We start from the raw sequence: 20148 nt of genomic DNA, 5'->3' as shown, positions 1-20148 counted from the left end.
GTTTTGGGTCGTCATGTTTTCATTGTCATTTGTTTCTAGGAATTTTTTGATTTCCTCAGTGATCTCTTGGTTATTTAGTAGTGTATTGTTTAGCCTCCATGTGTTAGTATGTTTTACAGATTTTTTCCTGTAATTGATATCTAGTCTCATAGCACTGTGGTTGGAAAAGGTACTTGATACGATTTCAGTTTTCTTAAATTTACCAAGGCTTGATTTGTGACCCAAGATATGATCTGTCCTGGAGAGTGTTCCATGAGCACTTGAGAAGAAAGTGTATTCTGTTGTTTTTGGATGGAATGTCCTATAAATATCAGTTAAGTTCATCTTGTTTAATGTATCATTTAAAGCTTGTGTTTCCTTATTTATTTTCATTTTGGATGATCTGTCCATTGGTACAGTGGGGTGTTAAAGTCCCCTACTATGATTGTGTTCCTGTCGATTTCCCCTTTTATGGCTGTTAGCATTTGCCTTATGTATTGAGGTGCTTCTGTGTTGGGTGCATAAATATTTACAATTGTTGCATCTTCTTCTTGGGTTGATCTATTGATTATTATGTAGTGTCCTTCTTTGTCTCTTTTAATAGTTTTTATTATAAAGTCTATTTTGTCTTATATGTGAATTGCTACTCCAGCTTTCTTTTGATTTCCATTTGCATGGAATATCTTTTTCCATCCCCTCACTTTCAGTCTGTATGTGTTCCTAGGTCTGAAGTGGGTCTCTTGTAGACAGCATATATACGGGTCTTGTTTTTGTATCCATTCAGCCAGTCTGTGTCTTTTGGTTGGAGCATTTAATCCATTTACATTTAAGGTAGTTATCGATATGTATGTTCCTATTACCATTTTCTTAATTGCTTTGGGTTTGTTATTGTAGGTCTTTTCCTTCTCTTGTGTTTCCTACCTAGAGAAGTTCCTTTAGCATTTGTTGTAAAGCTGGTTTGGTGTTGTGAATTCTTTTAGCTTTTGCTTGTCTGTAAGGGTTTTAATTTCTCTGTCGAGTCTGAATGAGATCCTTACTGGGTAGAGTAATCTTGGTTGTAGGTTTTTCCCTTTCATCACTTTAAGTATGTCCTGCCACTCCTTTCTGACTTGCAGAGTTTCTGCTGAAAGATCAGCTGTTAACCTTATGGGAATTCCCTTGTATGTTATTTGTTGTTTTTCCCTTGCTACTTTTAATATTTTTTTCTTTGTATTTAAGTTTTGATAGCTTGATTAAGATGTGTCTTGGCGTGTTTGTCCTTGGATTTATCCTGTATGGGAATCTCTGTGCTTCCTAGGCTTGATTGACTATTTCCTTTCCCGTATTTGGGAAGTTTTCAACTATAATCTCTTCAAATATTTTCTCAGTCCCTTTCTTTTTCTCTTCTTCTTCTGGGACCCCTGTAATTCAAATGTTGGTGCGTTTAATGTTGTCCCAGAGGTCTCTGAGACTGTCCTCAATTCTTTTTTCTTTATTCTGCTCTGCGGTAGTTCTTTCCACTATTTTGTCTTTCAGGTCACTTATCCATTCTTCTGCCTCAGTTATTCTGCTATTGATTCCTTCTAGAGAATTTTTAATTTCATTTATTGTGTTGTTCATCATTGTTTGTTTGCTGTTTAGTTCTTCTAGGTCCTTGTTAAATGTTTCTTGCATTTTCTCCATTCTATTTCCAAGATTTTGGATCATCTTTACTATCATTACTCTGAATTCTTTTTCGAGTAGACTGCCTACTTCCTCTTCATTTGTTTGGGCTGGTGGGTTTTCGCTTTGCTCCTTCACCTGCTGTGTGTTTCTCTGTCTTCTCATTTTGCTTAACTTACTGTGTTTGGGGTCTCTTTTTTGCAGGCTGCAGTTTCATAGTTCCCATTGTTTTTGGTGTCTGCCCCCAGTGGGTAAGGTTGGTTCAGTGTGTTGTGTAGGCTTCCTGGTGGAGGGGACTGGTACCTGTGTTCTGGTGGATGAGGCTGGATCTTGTCTTTCTGGTGGCCAGGACCACTTCTGTTGGTGTGTTTTGGGGTGTCTGTGACCTTATTATGATTTTAGGCAGCCTCTCTGCTAATAGGTGGGGTTGTGTTCCTGTCTTGCTAGTTGTTTGGCATGGGGATTCCAGCACTGGAGCTTGCTGGCCATTGGGTGGAGCTGGTACTTAGCGCTGAGATGGAGATCTCTGGGAGAGCTTTCACCATTTGATAGTACGTGGAGCCGGGATGTCTCTGGTGGACCAGTGTCCTGAACTCGGCTCTCCCACCTTAGAGGCACCGGTCTGACACCCAGCTGGAGCACCTAGGCCCTGTCAACCACACAGCTCAGAAGAAAAGGGAGAAAAAAAGAAAGAAAGAAAGAAAGAAAAATAAAATAAAGTTATTAAAATAAAAAATTAAAAAAATATTAAAAGTAAAAAAATTTAAAAGTAATAAAAAAGAAAGAAAGAAAGAGGAGAGCAACCAAACCAAAAAACAAATCCACCAATGATAGCAAGCACTAAAAAGTATAATAAAGGAGAAAAAAAAAAAAAAACAAGAAATGGACAGACAGAACCCTAGGACAAATGGTGAAAGCAAAGCTATACAGACAAAATCACCAAAGAAGCATACACATACACAGTCACAAGAAGAGAAAAGGTAAAAAAAAAAAGATATATCTATATATAAAAAAAAAAAAGGAAGAGACCAACCAAATCAATAAACAAATCTACCAATGATAGTAAACTCTAAATGCTAAACTATGTTAAACATAAAACCAGAAACAAATTAGATGCAGAAAGCAAACCCCAAGTCTACATTTGCTCCCAAGGTCCACCGCCTCAATTTTGGGGTGATTCGTTGTCTATTCAGGTATTCCAGAGATGCAGGGTACATCAGGTTGATTGTGGAGATTTAATCCACTGCTCCTGAGGCTGCTGGGAGAAATTTCCCTTTCTCTTCTTTGTTTGCACAGCTCCTGGGTTTCAGCTTTGGATTGGCCCTGCCTCTGTGTGTAGGTCGCCTTGGGGTGTCTGTTCTTTGCCCAGACAGGATGATGTTAAAGTAGCAGCTGATTAGGGGGCTCTGGCTCACTCAGTCTAGGGGAGGGGGGGTACGGAATGTGGGGCGAGCCTGCGGTGGCAGAGGCGGGCATGACGTTGCAACAGCCTGAGGTGCGCCGTGTGTTCTCCCGTGGAAGTTGTCCCTGGATCACGGGACCCTGGCAGTGGCGGGCTTCACAGGCTCCTGGGAGGGCAGGTGTCAATAGTGACCTGTGCTTGCACACAGGCTTCTTGGTGGCTGCAGCAGCAGCCTTAGTGTTTCATGCCCATCTCTGGTGTCTGCGCTGGTAGCCGCGGCTCGTGCCCATCTCTGGAGCTCGTTTAGGCGGTGCTCTGAATCCCCTCTCCTTGCGCACCCCGAAACAATGGTCTGTTGCCTCTTAGGCAGGTCCAGACTTTTTCCCACACTCCCTCCCGGCTAGCTGTGGCGCACTAGCCCCCTTCAGGCTGTGTTCACGCAGCCAACCCCAGTCCTCTCCCTGGGATCTGACCTCCGAAGCCCGAGCCTCAGCTCCCAGCCCTGCCCTGCCCCGGCGGTTGAGCAGACAAGCCTCTTGGGCTGGTGAGTGCTGGTCGGCACCGATCCTCTGTGCGGGAAGCTCTCCGCTTTGCCCTCTGCACCCCTGTTGCTGTGCTCTCCTCTGTGGCTCTGAAGCTTCCCCCCCCACCGCCCCCCCCCGTCTCCACCAGTGAAGGGCCTTCCTAGTGTGTGAAACTTTTCCTCCTTCACAGCTCCCTCCCAGATGTGCAGGTCCCGTCGCTATTCTTTTGTCTGTTTTTCCTTCTTTCTTTTGTCCTACCCAGGTACGTGGGGAGTTTCTTGCCTTTTGGGAAGTCTGATGTCTTCTGCCAGCATTCAGTAGGTGTTCTGTAGGAGTTGTTCCACATGTAGATATATTTCTGATGCATTTGTGGGGAGGAAGGTGATCTCCATGTCTTACTCCTTCGCCATCTTGAAGGTCTCCCAACACCTTAAATCTTTAAATGTGGTACAGAACTGTGTACAGTCTTGCCCCTTGCCAGTTTCTAAGGAATCAACTCTTCCTCTGGTTTTCTGTGATCAAGTTATGCCGACTTTTCAATTTCTGAAACTTGCCCTAGGGCTTTTCCACATGTTGTTCCCATAACCCGAAATGATCTTTTCTTCAAATCTTTGAATGGAGAATCTTATCTCAAATGCCCTATTCTTCGAGAGGCATCCTTAATATTCCCTTAATATTCCAGTGTAAAGCAGGATTACCCCCATGCCCCACACGTACTAATATCACCTTATTGTTTTCCTTCATTCTACTTGCCACATTTGATAAGTATATATTAGTATGTTTGTTGAATTTTTGCCTTTTCATAAGACTGAAGGTGGTATGAAGGCAAGGGTCGTATCTGTTAGGTTTATCACGTTATAATAGCCTGTGCTTAGAGCAGTGCCTGCATAAAATAAACTTAAATATTTGTTGACTTAATTAATCAAATGTTTATTTTTTATTTTTTTATTTTTTAAAATGTTTATTTATTTATTTATTTGTGGCTGTGTTGGGTCTTTGTTTCTGTGCAAGGGCTTTCTCTAGTTGTGGCAAGTGGGGGCCACTCTTCATCGCGGTGTGCGGGCCTCTCATTATCGCAGCCTTTCTTGTTGCGGAGACAGGCTCCAGATGCGGAGGCTCAGTAATTGTGGCTCACGGGCCTAGTTGCTCCGCGGCTTGTGGGATCTTCCCAGACCAGGGCTGGAACCCGTGTCCCCTGCATTGGCAGGCAGGTTCTCAACCACTGCGCCACCAGGGAAGCCCTCAAATGTTTATTAATTGCATATGTGTCAGGTACTGTGGGGGCATTAATTAATAAAATACCACTTAGTCACCTTATTGGTAGCCTATAGTATATTTTTAAATGGAAATGTGTACATTCAAGTATGCATCATGTTTAATAAAATATAGGACCTTAAAATTTTTCAGATGATAGTATTAGAGAGAATATGCAAATTTTATACTAAAATAAATAGAACCCTTTTTAAAACATGGGAGAAAATGTTGCTTATCCTTTGAAAAGTAGTCATTTTTTATTGACACTGTCTTGAGAATTCTGATCATCTTGTGGAAAGCTTTGAAAAGCTGGGAAGATTATAAACATTGTAGCCTTTTCTCCCCCTGAAGTAATTAAGATTTTCTTTGTGACTCTGCATAATGTAGTTATATTTGCCCTCTGGAGAACCAAATAGGTTTAAAGTATAGAACTAGAAGTAGAGCATGGATAATTAAAGCTAAACTAATACACTGCAATTCTGATTTGTTGTCTCTTAAGATCTATTGTCCTTAATAAGATGTACTGGGATAAACAGAATGACAGGCATCATTTGTAAAGGTTTTTAATCATAGTTTTGTTTTTGAATGACCAGAAATTCTTAGATTTGAAAGGGTATGCTTCATACAAGAGAACTGTGTGCAGTAAATGTTCAGCTTTTGTCTTTATATTAAGTTTATGGAATGTGGTTTCTTGACTCTGGGTGAGTGAATTAGCCTTTCAAATCCCATTATAGTTGTAAAGTGGATTTGGGTTTCGTATTTGTATGGGTTGTCTAATGTAATTAACATATTAACATTTTTTCCACGTTGACATGGTCTAGCTAGAGAGAAATTATTTTCGTCTTTGAAATGTGTAAGTTTAACCCATTCGTTCATTCATTCATTCAACAAGTGTGATATTGTCAGGTGGTGTACTATGTTCTTGACATTTTCCTAGGAGCTGGAAATAAAAGATGAATAGATGTATAGTTGCTGTCTGGGAGGAATTAGTTGTAATTGATGAGATAGACACATAAATAATTATGTGGTATGATAAATGCTAAAGTAGGAATATAAATTAATGTAGAATGTTGTAGAAGCACTGTAGAGGGAGTGATCTACTCTTTCTGGAAGGGTTGGAGAAATTTCCAGATTTGTTAGCCAGAAAAATCCAACTGTTGGGATTTTACCCTCCCAAATTTGTATAAAATAGGGCTTCTTAAGCTACCTGCAAAGAACGTCAAAGGCAGAGGAGAGTAAGTTGGAAGTTTAGAATATGCCTCTGAGCAGCTTGAAAATTTCTTAAATCTCTGTTTTATCTTAAGAATTCATGTGAATGTTATATTCTGTTGCATACTGATTATGTAAATATAGTAATATTTTACTGCCAGAAAAGAAAAAAACAATTCCTGCTGGTTTATTAATTGTGGAAAATGGGGGTGAATGAAGAAAGCTGACACTGCGTTTGAGACACCTTCATTGTCTTGGTGTATCCCCAGCATGTCTCAGTTTGTGCCTGGGGGTATATGTATACTGGTTGAGAAAAAACAGATTGATCAGTCAAATCCTGGAACATTGCATTCTTCTTCCTCCTTTCCCTCCCACATTCCTGTTGCTTTCTTTCTCTTTTTCTTTACTCTGGTCTTGTAATTGCTTGGTATGCCATGATCATTTTGCTTACTGCCCTGCAGGTCTTTATGAGCCAGTGAATAGTGAACAATACTACAAGATGTTTGGGGCATAAGCAGGGATGTTCCTGGAATAGCAGAGAAAAGCCAAGTCAGGAGCATTCAATATACAAGGAAAGGATCAGATTTGGCGCATCAAAGTTAGCAAAAGTCTAGGAAGGCGAGTATATTAATAAAGGGAAAGAAGATGGGCCAGACTATAAAGTTTGTGTTTAGAATGTAGGACTGAGTGCATTGATAAAAGTCCAATTTCATAGCAGCAACAAAGCTAGTGGTGTCGACTTACTTTTTTCCAAAGTGGTCAGAGTTTTGGACCAAATGGTCTGAATATTTCATAGATTGAGTAGTGCATATTCAAAAATAGATTTTCTTTGAAACTTTGTAGTTAAACATCAAAAGGAATTATGTTACTGGCTTATTTTGTAGATGATAATACTCCTCCTGTGGATCTCTTGATGTTGTTAGTGTGTTTCATTAATGACAGCTGCTTGATCTCTAACCTCCTCTATTTCTCTAACTCTGCTGTACATGTCAGTTGGAGTTTCAGAAGGGTCTGATGAAGTCACTTCTCCACTTTTCCAGGTTCTTAACTCATTGAGAACAGAAAAAAGGAGCCAAATGTGGGACAAAATACAAGTGTTGAGCTTTAGTACTAGTAAGGATGGGTTGGGAAATGTAGTAAGGATTCCAGTATTGCATTCTTCCTAGCAAGAAGGGAAAGCCCCCCCACAGAAGTAAGAGAACAGAAGAGTAGGGTTTTTTTGTTTTTGTTTTTTCAGTGCAGTGAAAACCTGCCACAGCCGGAGTTCATTCAGATGGAAACTTTGGTCAGGGAAGTAGGCAGGCGTGTTTTCAGCCATTTAACCTGGTCCCTTCCCTGATCACCGCCAGGCACCCAACCAGTGGGCAGTCCTTGTAGGAAACAGACTGCTGTAAAGTGAGATTGATTTGGTTGCTCTGACTCTGGACTCTGTATTTAATTAGCTGTATTAACTAGAACAAATTATTTAATCTTTTGAATGTATTCCTTCATTTGTAAGGTGAGAATACAGTTAGTTCAGTGATTGTTGTGAATGTAAATAACAAAAAGATAACTAAAATACCCAATACTGTTTGGTTCATAGTAAGCATTTAGTAAATAATAGTAATAAAATAACTGTTATTTATTCTCAACAAACTAGACCTTGAATGTTTAAATCTTTAAAAATGACAACTGCCACATTAAACACATAGTATGTGATACTTGTTACATTCTAAATTGTATTATTAATAGAAAACATGTATGCCTTCAAATTAATATTGCTTCTTTGACCTATTCATTTCATGAAAGCAAAGGCTACAGTTGTTTTTATGCTGATGTGCCCTTATATTGCAAACTTGACTGTATGAATATTATACAGACCACCAGGTATAAGTTTTCATTTTCTTGTCAGAATGAAATCTCAATAATATTCTCCACATTTTGGGGGAAGGGAGCATATGGGTCAACCATGCATTAGTGAACACCTCTTTATCTTAACTGTCTTGTGTCATTTGAAATAGGAGCTTTAATTTGTTTGAGCCAACATGTTGATATTTTGAAAGAAAGGTATTATTTATATCAGTGTGTGGCAACACATCCCAAAAGCACTGACCTGCTTTAAACTTTATGTGAATGCCTTGCACATAATTATTGTCTACTAAATATTTCTTGACTGGCCTCTTGCTGTACATTTGTTTACTCAGATACTCAGATTAAGGGAGATCCTAAAGTACTTCATTAAGATTTGAATATGTGTAACAGGGTAAATAGTCCCTTTATCTATGGAACGAAATAAGGTTAAAACATAGGTTTAGTTGTATACAATCTGTTTGATGTTAGAAACTGTAACAAGGGCTGGGATTCCGGGTACTAAATTATGTTGTTCTTTGGATAAAGAAGTCTGGAGCTCTTCTGAGACCAGTTACTATTTACTGATTTGGTTTAAAAAATGTACATGAAGAAAGCCATTTAAGACATGGCTTTGCTGAGTTTCCTAAATTGTCTGCATTAAACCTTTCCCTTCCCCCCTTCCTCCCTTCTTCCTTCCCTCCCTCCCTCCCTTTCCCTCTCTCTCTTTCTCTGTTTCTTTCACTGGTTAAGACATTTTATTTAAAGAATTTATTTTGCAGAAGTTACTCTGCATTATGAAGTATGCTAATCTAAAATTTTGGCATTTGAAAGGTAGAAAATACTTCATAATGGAACTGAACTGAAAGGACAGCAGTTCCCCCAGGGGATTTCTAAGCGTTACTGGTTAGAAGCCAGAAAGTGAAGAGATAGGTACCAGAAGTTAGTATTTAGGCTGTGGGAACATGCCTTTAACTGCATTTAGATGAACACATTTTCATAGAAGCCAGCCTTGGTCTACTGTGATGCTCGTGGATATTGTCACTGCCCAGATAGCCTTACTCTCTGGCCACTCCTTTTCTTATTGTTAGGGCACACATGAACTTTGTACAACATGTGTAAATACATCTCTTTGTGACCTGGGGTTTGGAATATTCTTGTACTTCTGTGAAGCAAGGAGGATATTGAGAATTTTTTTCTCCCAAAGCACAATGTACTGTTACTAGGTAGCTATATCTAAAACATAATAAATTGATTAGAATTTACTTCAGATGTAGTATTTGAGTTTTATTTCTGTATATATCAAATACGAGTTTCATTTCTGTGTTTCTCCAACTGTCTATTTTCATCATTCTCTTGATAGAACACATTGAAATATGTTCTTGGCTTACAGAAGTTTGATGTATTTTGACAAGACTATGACAAGTTGTAAAAGGTCCCATCCTTTCATTTTTTAAACTTTCATCTTCTGGTTTGTCATAATATCAAGTGTTATTGAAGTTGTGTGCTAGGGCTATTATGAAAGACTAGTGATATTTAGCATATTAAGAACATATTACTTAAATGACATATATAAATAAAAAATAAAGTCAGAGACAGAGAATTTAAGGCCCTGAGGCGGGCTTTGACTAGTGGGAGGAAAGTTATTTGCTGATATTTGGGGGGGGCGGGGGAAGTGAAGTTCAGATGTCAAGCTAACTACTCTGGTTTCTTTGCTGCTTTTTCTTGGAAACAATTTCCCATTTGTAGAACTTGGTTTAGAGGTGGTAATTTTGATATCATATATATGAGTTTTTATTGGAATTCCTTTGTTCAGAAGCAGGAGAGAATTCCTGCCTCTTTTTTTTTTTTTTACCTTTAGGGAAAAAGTACAACAAATAACATTTAGCGGTATGTTAAAAAGATAAGCTGGAGAATTTAAGTGGGGTTGGGGGGACCTTTGACTTCTTACTTTGTGCTTGGGTATTGGTTTACAGTTGTTAAATTCCTAAGTATAAACTTTGGGAATCAAGAAGGGATTGCTTGTATAACGTAGCATTACTGTGTTTATGACTATATATTTACTGTCTGGGCCTATTCATACCCTTTAGGAATAGTCAACTTTTATTTTGTATTTATAACCTAGGCTATGTTTTTTATGGTAGAAATACTTGTTTATTTCACTGTTATCTCAGCTGTGACTTAACTAGGTTAAAAGAAAATACCTTTGGTTAAACTGAACTCAAATTTCCCAACAATGTAGTAAAATAAAAATCCTTGGGGGGCTTCCCTGGTGGCGCAGTGGTTGAGAATCTGCCTGCCAATGCAGGAGACACGGGTTCGAGCCCTGGTCTGGGAGGATCCCACGTGCCGCGGAGCGACTAGGCTCGTGAGCCACAATTGCTGAGCCTGCGCGTCTGGAGTCTGTGCTCCGCAACAAGAGAGGCCGCGATAGTGAGAGGCCCGCGCACCGCGATGAAGAGTGGCCCCCACTTGACACAACTGGAGAAAGCCCTCGCGCAGAAACGAAGACCCAACGCAGCCATAAATGAATGAATAAATAAATAAATGAATAAAAAAAAAAAATCCTTGGGACAGCCAGAGTTTATCTTTCCAACTTAACTAAGTAAGTGAGACTGTCATGTTGGAGGATCTATACCAGCTTTTAACTTATTAATTGATAGAATTAGGCTGAACATTTTGTACATTTGTATTTGCTCCAAGCTTTTAGAATGAATGCTTTTAAAAATTTATTTATTTATTTATTTATTGGCTGCGTTTATTGGGTCTCCGTTGCTGGGCGCGGGTTTTCTCTAGTTGCGGTAAACGGAGGCTACTCTTCGTTGCGGTGCACGGACTTCTCATTGCGGTGGTGGGCTTCAGTAGATGCAGCACGTGGGCTCAGTAGTTGTGGCGCACAGGCTTACTTGCTACGAGGCATGTGGGATCTTCCTGGACCAGGGCTCGAACCTGTGTCCCCTGCATTGGCAGGTGGATTCTTAACCACTGTGCCACCAGGGAAGTCCTGGAGTGCTTTTTTATATTTGAAGTTTTGACCATGGCTTTAAAATATAACAATAGTCAGACTTTGGGAACTAGTTAGATCACTTTACTCACCAGCTTTAACCTATAACCTAAAGTATTTTATAACTTCTTGGTGGGATTTGGTTTTGGCATAGAAATATCGCTCAGTATAATTAACTAGAACTTTCTTTTATGTCTTTGTTCCATCTTATGTTTGTAAAAATCAGTACAGAGTTAAAAATTGTTATCCTGATGATTGAAGTTGTGAAAGCTTGGAGTATTTGAATTCAGATAAGACTGATTTTTGTTTTGTTTATGTTAAGTTTACATAGAAGCTGCGGGCTTTGTGACTTGCAATGTGATTTAAGGAACCAGTATTAAGAGGGGCTGTTTAAACTCCTCTAGATGAATGCTTCCATTTGTGAACCTGTTACATAGAACTAGTGCTGTCCCTTTAATTCTTATGTTTTGAAATATTCTCATTTTGATTTTGTGTCAAGTTCAATAACTGGCTTAGATAAATAGTTTGCTCTAAGAGTCTAAATAATATTTTGGGGGAGTAGGGGAGAATTGTTTGGAAGTGCTGAAATTTTTGTTTTCCTTTATTTTTAAAGAGATCAAGTAATCCCCAAAGCATATGTGGCAATTGGAGAAGCTTCAGGGACCCTCTATGCTGTTATAGGTATTAGGGTCTAAAAGAGCCCACAGGTTTGATTCATCCTCCAACTAATAGTATTAAGTATATAATGGACTTCCAGTAAATGTTTGGATTAATGAATCGATGTCATGCACATTAAAAAAAGATTCTTTGGCATCTTTTACGCAAGTACTTAATTATTTTTCTTCCATTTTTAGGGGTTGTTTTCAGAAATTATGACATATTCTAGTGGTTCCATTTTCTCAAAGTTGGAAAGACATGACCATTTATAGAAATTTTTAGTTTTTATCCAGTGTTGCACGTTCTTGTACTTTTTCGTTGTTGTTAACCAATTGATCATTTAAATGTTTCTTAAATAATTCAAAGATGGAGTGACTAGTTTCTGATTTCCAAGGTTATTCCTACTGTAAAATATAGGATCGCTCTGCCCTGCTCCCCCCTTTCTTCAACCTAGATACATCTCTTTTAATAAATTCCCTAGATTTTAAGGCATGGCATAATTTGAGAGTGGTATTTTGGAGTAGACCTGAGTTTACATCTCATTTCCATTGCTAACTGGTTGTGTAGTTCCTGGGTGAGTTACTTAATTCCTTTTTAATCCCAATTAACAAATTAATTAACAAATATAAAGCTCCTGGCAAAGCAACTGACAAATAGTAAAATGGTAAATGCTAATAATAACTATCAGCTTCTGACTGTATGTTAACTAAAGAAAAAGCAGAGTTAATCATGCAGATTTAGAATGTGTTTGTACTTGAGGATGAAGGAAGATTGTACAATTGATAAAATTGTGGCAGCATAGTAAAAATTTATTTTTAATGTATTGAGGACTTTCTAAATTTGTCTTCTGGATTTAGGCTACTTTTTCTCTTAAACTTACCACTTAAAATTCATTGAAATGGCAAAGTAAAAGGCTGTTTTAGTTGAAGAATAATAGTTGCTGAACTTTTAAAAACCTAGAGTTTGTTTAGTTGTTCTTGGAGGGATTATGTGAGAAAGAGAAAGAAAAGTATACAGCACAGTGCCTGCTAGGTAATGAGCTTAATGAGTGGCAGTGCGCGCATGCCTGTGTGTGTGTGTGTGTGTGTGTGTGTGTGTGTGTGTGTGTGTGTGTGTAGTGGTTAAGAGTGTGGTCTCTCTGTTCAACTGCCATACTAGTCTTGTGACCTTGGGTAAATCATTTAGCATTCTGTTGTTTCTTCATTTATAAAAATGGATTAATGTTAGCTCTGTCTTATATTGTGAGGGTTACATGAAATGGAATGTAAAGTGCATAGTACAAAATAAGCACTCAATAAATGTTAGATGTTATTATTGTATATATTTCTTTTGAGAGGTGTCATTTCATAGTGGAAAAAACAGAATCTTTGGGGTCTGGTTGAGTTGGTTTTGAGTTTTGCCTCAGCTATATACTAACACTGTGTCCTTGGGCAAATTACTTAACAACTATTCTTTTCCTGTTTTCATATCTATAAAGCAAAGATAATAGCTACCTTGTAGAGTTTTTGGAAGTATTGTAAATACACAGATACTCAGTAAATGGTAATTATCATAGGCGTGATGCCTGTAATTCAGGTCAGTTGTATTTTCTTAGGTTGGAAATGTGAGCCAGCTGGCTAGATTTTTCCCTGACACGGATGGCTGTCTGAATTGAGTACTTAGTCTACAGTGAAGTCAATTATACTTTTTCTATAAAAATAAACCTTTATAATGAACAGTTTAATATTTACTTATTTATAATATTTTCATATGAAATACAAATTAGGTATATTAGATTATACTTTTGGGGGGTTCTCTTATTTAGTTTTGTAGAACAGAGGTAAAAGCAGCATCACTTTGGACTCAGGATAAAGAGATGCCATTCTGACTTCCCCTAGCTGCCTTCTACCCTTTGTGTCCTGGAAAAGAGAAATCCTACTCGTATGGGGTTGTTTCTAGGCTCTAGAGGCTTTAGAGAAGTGACAGTTATCTGTCTGAGGTGGACAACCTAGAACTTGTCTTGCTTAGAACACAGAGCTCCTCATGAGAAATGGCAGGTGTCTCTTCTTTATTGTCACATTCTTTATTGTATGAACATAGCTGTAGCTGTCAGTGGGATCAGGCAGCCCAACTCCCAGCTTAGGTCTGCAAAGACATGAGCATTTTTCCCACAGTAGAGGATCCAGCTATTAGAATTTACTGAGCGTCAGTGACTAATGTGAAAAAAAACTAGTGACCAACCACTCTAAACTGAAACTATAGCAAGCTCTGACAAGGTTCTCTCACATAGAGACTGTTTATGGAGAATGTTAACAAAGGATTTACATGTCCATTCAGATACTCAAATCTTGTAGCTTATTAGGGAGACAAAATATGTACTTGTGCCCTTCCCCCCCTTTTTTTTGAGAAGAGAAATCTTGGAACATATAGAAGCTACAGCTTAATAGTAGATTCTTGCTAAACACAAAATTTCTGATGAGTAACATCATTTACATATATTTTCCATGTCTTGTTGGAAGGTTTTGCATATAAATGTCAGTTAGACACTGATTTTTTGTTTTTGAGATATAGTTCACCATTTGAAAGTGTACAGTTGAGTGGTTTTTAGTATATTTACAAGGTTATGCACCATTATCTAATTCCAGGTAGAGTATACATTTTAAAGAAAGACATCTTTTATCATATTTTGATGAACTTACCTTTGATTTTCTTTTCTACCTTAAGGAAAACCTGTTTTGTCTTTGGGCTTATCTCTGACTGTTAAGTTGTTTGGAGTTGTGCTTTGTTTCAGTTTAGAGTGGTTGATTATCTGTTTTTTTCACATTAGTCACTGGTAGTCAGTAAATTCTAATAGCTGGATCTTCTTGAGGGAAAACTTTTATCAGCTTCAAGAAGTCCTCAAACATTTATTCCTGTGTTAATTTCATTTTTATTCTATTTCAGAATAAGAGAAGATGAAAACAATGTCATTTTGGATGACTTTGCCGCAAAGCTGAATGATTGTTATTTTTTGACATGGAGCATTTGTTTCATAACTTAATTATTCACTCCTTCCTCCTGCATGAGCAGTTAAGTTTTAATATAAACATTATTTTTTATAGACCAGCTAAAGATGATTATTTTTCTTCCTAGAGAAGCTTTACCTCTCTTTCTATCTGAACAATTTCAGTAAGATTTGTACCGAGCAATATCATTTTCTAGCACATTTACTTTCCCTAGACAATAAAAATATGTGTTTATGTAACTTTTTAATATAAGTAGATAGAGGTCAACAATAGGTATAGAATTTAGCTTTATCTGCTATATTTGTCTAGCCTATTATATGTCTTAGTAACTTGTTCTTTGAACAATATTTTGTGTTGTTTTCCAGTTTACTGTTATTTTTGATCCAAACTAAAATGGAATTATCTCATTAACTGCAAAGCATGTCTCTTCAAGTTCTTTAGCTTCTAGTGGAGTAAAAACTTTTTCACTTCTTCTAGAACCATTCCTTACCCTTTCCCTGACACCTGAGATCTCTGATAAGCCTCATGTCTGTATGGCCGTACTGTCCAGAGGGAGGGCAACTTCTTTTTCTTCTCTAGTACATTCTCTTATGGATTCAATGTGATGAGACAGTTAAGTTCTTATATTCTTTCCTGAACCGTTGTCAGGAAAATGCCCTGTTAATTGACTAAAGACTTAGCGCCCCTCTTGGAACAAAGTGTTCAAGTAAAAGGTATTAAGTTAATTGGCCTAGTGTTCATTAGAGACTGCCACCTCCATCCCCCCTCTGCATGCTTACCTCCCTCCTCCAGAGGCTAGGGATACAGCTGCTATACAGTTGGGGAAGAGATAGAATGGATGCTAAAATACATTTAATAATATATTCATTGGTCATTTGTCTTTTTATGTCCTCTATTTCATTTTTTATTGGAGTATTCATCTTTTTCTTATTTATTTCTAACAGCTTGTTATATATTTAGGATAATACCATTTTGTCATGTTCCAAACTTTTGCCTTTAAATTTTGCTCAGATTATTTGATATGTAGAAGTCTTAAATTTTTATGAACTTAAGTTTATCAGTCTTTTTCTTTATAACTTCTTCCTTTGTATTGTGCTTAGTCTTTCCCACACTGATATCAGAAATAGTCGTAGTTGTTTTTTTTTTCCCAGTCATGTTAATTTGTTGAACCAGAATCTTTTTAACATTTATTTGGAGTTTGATTTTAGGTAGGGATCAAATTTAATTTTTTCCCTAGTGGTTGTCCCATCACCTCTTATTGAATAATTCCTCTTTCCACTAATGTTTTGAATAAACTTTTCCTTTCACCAATGGTTTGTAACATGCCACTTTAATCCTATACCAGATTCTTACTTATACTGGTAGGCTCTTGAATTCTCTATTCTGTTTCTTTGATTTACCTGTGATTTCTTATACCAGTATTACATAATTTTAATTTATCTATCTTCTACTATGTGGTAACATACCTTCCCTGCTTACCCACATTTTCTTGATTATTTCCCCCCATATTTCCTCCCAAATATTTTTTTAAAATTAATTTTTATTGGAGTATAGTTGATTTACAATGTTGTGTTAGTTTCTGCTGTACAGCAAAGTGAATCAGTTGATTCCACTTTATATTTACTGAGTGCATAATGTGGGCCAAGTTTTGTTTGTTTGTTTTTTAATGCATGTATTGGCACATTCAGTCTTCTTAACAACCCAATGATGTTGGTGTTGTATCACGATTTTAGAGACACAAAAATTGCGATGCTGAAAGGTTTAATGCTTAGTTTGAGATCACATTAAGCTGAGGGACCAGAATTCAAACCCAGGCAGTCTTCTGGCTTTAGAGCTCATGCCCTTAACCACCATCCTAAAGTTTAGATTATTTTGTTAAGTTTCACAAGAACTTCTTGTTAAAATTTTGATGTAATTCGACTGAACCTGTAAATCAACTTGGAGAAACTGGCATCTTTACACTATGTAGTTGCCTAATGGTTTGTTTTCTGAATTTTACTATCCTGCACCATTGTCTCTATTTGTCGGAGTTTTTTTGGCTTCAGTAGAGTTTACTAGTATTTTTTGTAAGTCTGTATATTTAAGAAGTTTATTCTTAGACACTTATTTTATTGACTCTCATGAATGGGTTCCTCCCACCTCCTTTTTGATGTAGAGTAATGAAATACAGCTGGCCTAAAAGAAAACTATTGAATTACTGTATTTTATGTCTGGCAGGCTTGCTTAATAATAAAAACAATACTGATTATCTCCTATCTTCACAGAGAATATATTTCAGAAAAAGTTTAAAGATTAAATGTCTAATAGTAACATGATTGATTTATGTGTGCGTGTGGGGTGAATATATTCTATTTATACATAGCTAAGAAAGTGTGAAATCTCTAGATAACAGCCAGATACTGCTTTTAGGCTGAGGAAAATCCTGAGGCTGGTTGAATTTCTTTCCAGAGACTCAGGGTCCCTGGCGAGGGAGGCCCACTCACTTTCCCACTACCTGGTTGGCCAAGGAAGCCTTTGGATGGGACGATACACCTGTCCTTGGTAGTGGTGAGGGTAGGGATTTTACTTGATGGGCACTGCTGCAGAAGAAATCTGACCTTTTTCCTCTGGGGCAGATGATGTCACCATAGAAGAATAGGAAATAATCTTTGCCCTGTGGATATAAATTACTGCATTTGGCACTTATTATAAAAAGGTAGGCTGAGAGTGTCAATATATAAAGTAAAAAATTATGAAATGTGTGAAAGTAGAGAAATATCATAATAATAATGACTAGCACTATTTTTTGTACTTAGTGTCCTAAAAGATGTTATTTTTTTGAAATCTATTATTAGTTTTAATAGTTTTTCAGTTGACACTTTCAGATTGTGGCCGTTTTGCACAATAATATTACTGTAAAGATATTGTGGAACAAAACCAAGATTTTGATATGTAGTATTCTCATTTTTACATTTTAAATAGTCTGTGATTGTAGCTCTGATGTGTTTATTGCCCCAAGTGTTCAGTGATTTTTAATTTTGTTAATTCAGTACATATTTGGTGTTTAGCATGTGGCAGACACTCTTAGGTACTTGAGATGTTTTTATATAAGCTCTTATGTAGGTGGTAGCTAACAATCTGGTATTCCTAGAATGTGAAACACATATATCACATCTTACTCTTTGGCAAATTAGCAGAGTAAGTTAGCATAAATAACAGTTTCTCTTCCTGATGGGAAAGTTTTATACCTTTTTGTACTTAGTCCATTAGATTTTTATATCTCCAGTTACTTGAATGTGAATTAAAAAACCAACAAACATTTATCTGTACATGAGCTAATGTACAATTAGGCTAATATCATTTTACTAGAGTAGATTTAATCAGCTGTGGAGATTGTTGAAACTGCTTCCAGTGGTACAAGTTACGTTTTGAAGAATACAAATTTTATTATTTTATTATATCTAGTTTATATTACCTTAATAGTTCAAAGATTTAAATTTTCTATGTCTTTAAAATTTTTTTGTTTACTTGATCTTTCTGGATTGAGATAGTGTTCGTTTCCCACTATATTTGTTTTCTACTCAATTTGATCCTTGTATTCTTTTTTTTTGGCTGCGCCTCATGGCATGTGGGATCTTGGTTCCCCCCACCAGGGATTGAACCCATGTCCCCTGCAGTGGAAGCACGGAGTCTTAACCACTGGACCGCCAGGGAAGTCCTGATCCTTGTATTTCTAATAATTATGCTGCAGTGTTATTTGGTACATAAAATTTCAGCCATGCTCTCTTGTCCTTGTTGATTATATTTTGCATTTATATAAATGACCTTTTTGGAATATAGTGCAATGCCTTTCATCTTGAAAAAAGATGAAAAATCTTTTCATTGTATTCCCCATTCTGTCCCAGTCATCCATACAAATCTGAAGTCACTGTGACCATCACAGTGAATGTCATTTTTTTTTTGACTCTGAAGGAGGGCCTCAGTTTGGTCACTAATTTTTGTTTTAATCTGCTCGTCCTTATGGTGGTTTATAGAAACTATTGTTCAATTTTGACCTGTACTTTAGCCTTTCATCATTTATTTACTATTTAGGTGCCATGTAATGTGCTAGATGCTAAAGGAAATATAGGCTTTTGTTTTTGTGTTTTTATTTTTTTTAAACTTACTTTCCATATTATTATTACTTTGCTTTTTTCTTCCTTTTATTTTGGCAATTTCCAAACATATGCAAAATCAGGGCAAATGATATGTGTTCCTATGACCTTTTACCAACTTAGCAATTTTCAAATGATGGCGATCTAGTTTCCCCTGTGCTTACCCCAGATTATATGAAACAAATCTCAGATATCATATCATTTAATTTTGTAAATATTTCACTATGTATTGCTAAAAGACAAGGACTCCCTCGGAACAATACCACTATACTCACGCTCTCAAAAATACAACAACGTCTTAATATGACTGACTGTCTAGTCGGTGTTCTCATTATTGTTGCATAAATGGGAAATTCGGTGAGGAGGTCTCTAACATTTTAATTTACTCTGTCTTCTAGTTACCTCATTACATTATAAACCCCTGGAAGTTCTATATAATGTCAGAATGTATGCTGGTTAGTTACCCAATGAAAGAAACCATCAGTGTTCTCGTCATGTCCCTTTAGAGACAAAGTCCTGATCAGGATGGAGGGTACTAGATGGCTCTTTGAATTTTAGGAACTTTGAGTTTATTCATCTTGGACAGTCATTCATTCATTCATTCAGCAAATATTTACCTCTTTGCTACATGCCAGACATTCTTCTAGGTGCTAGGGTTACATCAAAGAATAAAACAAAGATCCTTGCCTTTGAAGATGCTGCATTCTAGTGGGAGAGAAAGACAATAAGCGGTAAATATAATACAAAAGTGAAGTAGATTGTATGTTAGAAAATAAGTGTTCTGGAAAAAGAGAGTAAGTGGAGCAGGATAAAGGGGGATTGGAAGTTGGTGGTGGGGAAGCAGTGTTAGATAAAGTAATCAAGGTAAGTCAGGAAGATGAGATTTGAGTGAAGACATGAACAGGGGACTGAAAGTGTTAAGCAGACATCTGGGAGAAGAGTGTTCTGTTTGGGAACAACCAGAGCGTGTGTGCCAGGGTTGTTTGAGAGAAAGTAAGGAGATCATTTTAGGTAGAGTTGAGTCAACAAGGTGGAGAATTGTAGGGAATAAGTCACAAAGGTAAGGTAAGGTGGGGTGAGGGAAGTAGTGAGAAGGGGTAAGTTTGTAGTACAGGCAGGTAATGACTTTTGAAGGTCGTTTGGCTTTTATATGAGTGAAATGGGGGAGTGATTGGAGGGTTCTGATTGGAGGGTTCAGAGGACTGGTAAGAACTAAATTAAAAGGATCATTCTGGCTACTTTTGAAAATAGACCATAGAGAAGCAAGTAAAGAAGCAGGGAGATTAGTTAGGAGGCTTTTAGAATAATCTAGGTAGGAGATGATGGTGGCTAAAACTGGGTAGTGGCAGGGGAAGTGATGAGAAATGGACGATTCTGGATGTGATTTAAACGTAGAGCCAAAGGAATTTGCTGACAGTATAGCTGTAAAATCAGAGTGAGGGAGGAAGAGAGAAAGATTGATGAAGTAGAGAAAGAGAAAGGAGTAGCATGACTCTTAATATTTTTGGCTGGAGTAACTAGAAGGATGGAGTTG

At 37.3% G+C, this 20148-nt stretch overlaps 2 protein-coding genes across 10 annotated transcripts in view; both read left to right on the top strand.

The window, feature by feature from the left end:
• The window catches only part of RABGAP1L (RAB GTPase activating protein 1 like), a 789965-nt gene that overhangs the window by 145239 nt on the left and 624578 nt on the right, over positions 1-20148 (top strand). The window contains exon 2 of one of the 9 annotated variants that reach the window (XM_082379557.1): positions 14420-14544. The exons of the other annotated variants lie outside the window; for them this stretch is intronic. The gene's annotated coding sequence lies outside the window, so the exon portion shown is untranslated. The remainder of the gene's footprint in view (positions 1-14419; positions 14545-20148) is intronic. 9 annotated transcript variants of the gene reach the window in all.
• Positions 1-20148, top strand: part of DARS2 (aspartyl-tRNA synthetase 2, mitochondrial) — a 354382-nt gene that overhangs the window by 328774 nt on the left and 5460 nt on the right. The gene's annotated exons all lie outside the window — the stretch shown is intronic.

Source organism: Balaenoptera borealis (assembly GCF_965194805.1).
Source record: "Balaenoptera borealis genome assembly, chromosome: 1".
Lineage (NCBI taxonomy): Eukaryota > Metazoa > Chordata > Mammalia > Artiodactyla > Balaenopteridae > Balaenoptera > Balaenoptera borealis.
The sequence above is the reverse complement of the archived record's forward strand: the minus strand, read 5'-3'. Positions and strand labels throughout refer to the sequence as shown.